General features: G+C 40.9%; 1 non-coding gene across 1 annotated transcript; it reads right to left on the bottom strand.

The window, feature by feature from the left end:
- Positions 1-457: 457 nt before the first annotated feature.
- LOC118488760 lies at positions 458-564 on the bottom strand. Its single transcript, XR_004885295.1, has one exon. It is a non-coding gene; the product is annotated as a small nucleolar RNA R71 (small nucleolar RNA).
- Between the last annotated feature and the right edge of the window lie 4,230 nt (positions 565-4,794).

The raw sequence follows: 4,794 nt of genomic DNA, 5'->3' as shown, positions 1-4,794 counted from the left end.
TCTAGACGAACCCGAACGCTTTCTAAGAAAAAGACTTATATCTAAAAACCAAGAGAAAGTTTCGGGGGACCTACTTCTAATGGCGGATCAACGTACCCTCATGGATTACCTACGGCCCACCGTAGGTAATCTTGGCGCCGCTATCAATGCACCGAATGTCGATGCCAACAACTTCGAACTTCGGCCGCATTTGATCCAAATGCTCCAAAACTCCGCAACCTTCCACGAGCTTGCGGATGAAGATCCCCATTTACATATTACCAACTTTTTGGAAATATGCAATACTTTTCGGATCAACGGAGCATCAAATGACGCCGTCCGCCTACAAATGTTTCCATTTTCACTAAAAGACCGAGCTAAGGCTTGGCTTAATACCCTCCCAGTTGGTTCGGTAAACACCTGGGATGAACTAGCCCAAAAGTTTCTGTATAAGTATATCCCTCCTGCTAAAACAACTAAATTAATGACTGAAATTAATACATACTCACAAGAGGATGGGGAATCCTTATATGAAACTTGGGAAAGGTTCAAGGAGCTACTAAGAAAGTGTCCTCATCATGGTCTTGCGGTATGGCAACAAGTATCCACTTTCTACAATGGGTTGTTGCCACACACAAGAAAACACTTGACTCTAGCTCTAGGGGACTTTTAGGTAATCGCCGCCCAAATGAAATTTACAATCAATTTGAGGAAATCGCTCAAAACAATTTTCAGTGGCACACTCCCCGAGGCAATAAATCTATTGCCCGGGCGCCTATAAGGTTGACGAAAGCACTTCTTTACAAGCTCAAATCGGGGCCCTTTCTTCAGAAATCAAAAAGTTAGAAATGGAAAAAACGGCCTCGGTTATGGCTTGTGAAGGGTGTGGTGGGCCACATGAAAATTGGAGTTGTATGAAAGAAATGGATAATCAAATGGAAACGGTAAACTACATTGATAATAGACCTGGGCCGTCAGGTCCTCCGACAGGTACCTACAACCAAGGATGGCGCAACCACCCTAACCTTGGTTGGAGAGAACCTGGCAATAGTAGTAACCAATAAAATCAAAACCAAAGAACAAACTTTCAACAACCACGCAATGAGTCGCAAAATTTCTCTCAACAACAACAAGGGGACGAGAAAGGCTTGAAGACACTGTCTCACGCCTCCTTTTTGACACCGATAAGAAAAACTCGAATCGATTTCAACAAATAGAATCGAATTTTAGAAACCAACAAGCTAATATTCAAAACATTGAAAACCAATTAAATCAACTAGCTCAAAATTTCTCTCAGAGACCACAAGGCGCGTTACCTAGCAATACCGAAACAAACCCAAAGGCGCAAGTACATCTCATCACGTTGAGAAACCGTACCGTAGGTTTCGAGGAGGCTCCACTTCCCACAACTGAAAGGAGTTCACCAAGCCAAACCATAGCTTCATCAACACCACAAAAAGAGACGACTCCTACACCAATCCAGGAGCCACCCAAGAATCCTCTGATGCCTTACCCCGGTCGGTTACTTCGCCAAAAGACCGATGAGCAATTCACAAAATTCGTAAATCTACTAAAACAATTGCATGTCAATATTCCATTTGCAGAAGTCCTAACTCAAATGCCTAAATATTCAAAATTCATGAGGGACTTTCTCACTCACAAAATGAAAAATGAATCATTGCAATTAGTTATTTAAGTGAAGAATGCTCCGCCTTACTACTCAACAAACTCCCACAAAAGAAGATCGACCCCGGAAGTTTTACCATCCCTTGTTCAATTGGGGACTCACCCATACGCAATGCACTAGCCGATCTTGGGGCTAGCGTCAACCTTATGCCCGCATCAATGTTCGGCCGACTCGGACTAGGGAAAACAAGCCCTACAAAAATGAGCATAGAACTCGCTAATAGGTCCATTAAATACCCACAAGGTGTCGCTGAAAATCTATTGGTAAAAGTCGGAGACTTTGTCTTCTTGGCCGACTTTGTCATACTAGTTATGGAAGAAGATACCGAAGTACCACTCATTTTAGGAAGGCCATTCCTAGCTACGGCCCATGCAATGGTAGACATGAATGGGGGGACACTAACATTGAGGGTTGGGGACAAGGAAATGAAGTTTGGAGTTGGGAAAAGAGTAGAAGATGATGACCCGGTCAACTACTTGAAAGTCATAAACTCAAGTTTGGATGATGCTCTCCGATGGTGCAACATGGGATGCAAACCATCCCACTTGGGTAACAAATGACTGGCCTTGGGTCTAGCCAAGGACCCTTATAAACGTGGCGCACCACGGAGGCATTCCGAGGAACTATCTTAGTTTTAGTTTAGATTAACCTTTATGCTTTCTAGCTTAGTTTTAATTTTCAGGAATAAAACACACTCAGGATGGTAAAGGATACTAAGGGAAACTTGAACCAACACCCCATGCACAATAACAGAGCCACCCGACAATTTTTCTTCATTACAGCAAGTTCAGCACGGGCCGTGCCCAGCCAACACACCCCGTGCTGAAGGATCTGCAAAAAATTGCCCAGTTCAGGTAACTGGACACGGGGCGTGTTCACTGAACACGCCCCCGTGACAAGCCTTCTGTTACTTACTGTTACTGGCGATCTGAACACAGGGCCGTGCCCGGTCACCATGGCCCGTGTCCAGACGCCCAGTAACATAAATTTTTGTTTTTACACACCTTTTTACACATTCAATCAACCTATAAACTTATTTTTGGGACACATTGAGGACAATGTGTAATTTAAGAGTGGGGAGGGGGATGCTAAAACCTTGAATTTTGCAATTCCTAATTACAAGTCTTACACAAAACTCTATTGGAACCGCTAAACACCCCAATTTTTTTCAAAAACTTTTCGTTTTTTTACTTGTCTTGGTTTAAATTGGGAATAACAAGTTCTAAAAAGGTTATATTTTTATAAATTTACAACCGATAGCGTCATGATAAAAAGAACCAACACAAGAAAATTATGAAACGGCATGACAAATCTAGTTAAAATTTGATTATATATACTTAATCACATTAAAAACCCATTCTCACAAAAAGTGAGTTTTGAGCCTTTAATTGAGCATATAAATACACATCTTTAAAAACTAAATGCTCATCTTTCGTTTCTTGTGTGAATAGCCGCTTCGTTTCTTACGACTCTAGAACTTGCCTTGACGATACATTCCCGGTCCTTACCAACTTAAACCCAAGTAAGTAAATGATGGAGGCATTAGGACTAACCTTTTTCTTTCAACACCATTATTTTTCTTTTTCTTTACCACCTACCCAAAATCCCTCTAGTTAACTCCTTTGAGCCTAAACCTTTTCATTTTTAAACCCACAAAACAAACACCTTTTACCCACCATAACCCTTTTTATTTTAAACCCTTTATTTTAGTAAAAAGCTCGGTTTTCATGTGACACACCTTATCAAAAAAAAAAAATGTTATGAAGCCTAGCAATAAACAAACAAGTTCATCAAGAAGAAACTTTGTTTGTATAATGCTTCATTTAAATAAAAAGTCACAAAAACCAAAAAGTTTTACGAAAACCGACATTTTTTACGCCTTTCGCCCTTTTCTACTAACCACTAACCCAAAACCACCTACCTTTAACCCAAGCCTAACCCTTCCCCAAAAGTCCTCTTGATATTTACAAAGATTTATAGTTAAAAAGGAGGAGGATTGATTGCTTGGCAAACATATGGTAGAAGTAAGTTCCATGTCGGTCTCGAGTGTTTTACAAAAATATATATTCGGCCGAGTGTTGAGTGATCTCCCGTGAGGTATGTGAACTTGTATATAAATGGAATTTTAAAGAGACATGTGTAGATCCCAAAACGTATCCGGATCACAGTGGTTGGTTGTTTTAGTCCAAAACACCTATTGATTAAGTGTTTGAACTATGAATAGTCAAGAAATGTCAAGAATGAAGATGAAGGTGAAGCTAATGGATTGATGAATACAACTAGTGTTGTATTGAATCCAAACAGAAAGATATAACAATACACAACCTTGGAAATCAGATTAAAGCTCAACAAGAATGTAAACAACACTTCTATTGCACCAAGAGCCAAAAGCTTGAGAATGTTACAATGCTTGGGGTATTTATACTAGTGTCCTGACTAACCAGCAAATTTATAAATTTGCTGGTATCTTAACTACACTAGGTCAGGAATATAACTTCTAGATAATTACAAAAACAACCCCTAAACATTCCAAATGCATACAAACTACAATTAAACTGATCCAGCACAAGTACCAACGATCTCATATGCTCTAACAATATCCCCCCTAGATCGTTGCGTGCTTGTCTTCTCATTCTTCTGCGGTAGTCTTTGGATCTTCAGTAGTAACCGCTGGATCTTCTGTTGTAACCACTGGATCTTCTGTAGTTTGTTTCTCTGGCTCGGTGGGATTTTCTTCCACAATGATCGTTTCTGGTGGTGCGACAACCTCCGTTGATGCTACTGGAGGTTCTTGGTTAATGACAGCTTCACTTGATTTTGGATCCTCCTTGGTGGCCTCATATGTGGATGAGTCCGGAGGTGTTGGTGTGACTTGAGATTCAGTGGTGGTTGGATTTGCAGTTGAGGCGGAACTTCCTTCCATGGTTTTCTCATGTTTCTTTTTCCTTCGACCTTCTTTCTTTTTCTGCTCTTTTTCTTTTCGCTTCTGTATTTTGTCTACCATGTCGAGCATCTCCCTCTTTAGACTCCAGGCACGTTCCACTGCACGCTGAAACAGTGCTGCCTCTTCAAGATTTGCGTTTCCAGCTCCGACATTGATACGCCTAGCGTTTAGCATGGTGAGATCA

The sequence above is a fragment of the Helianthus annuus genome, chromosome 16 (assembly GCF_002127325.2).
Source record: "Helianthus annuus cultivar XRQ/B chromosome 16, HanXRQr2.0-SUNRISE, whole genome shotgun sequence".
NCBI lineage: Eukaryota > Viridiplantae > Streptophyta > Magnoliopsida > Asterales > Asteraceae > Helianthus > Helianthus annuus.
This window is presented reverse-complemented; position numbering and strand designations above follow the sequence as displayed.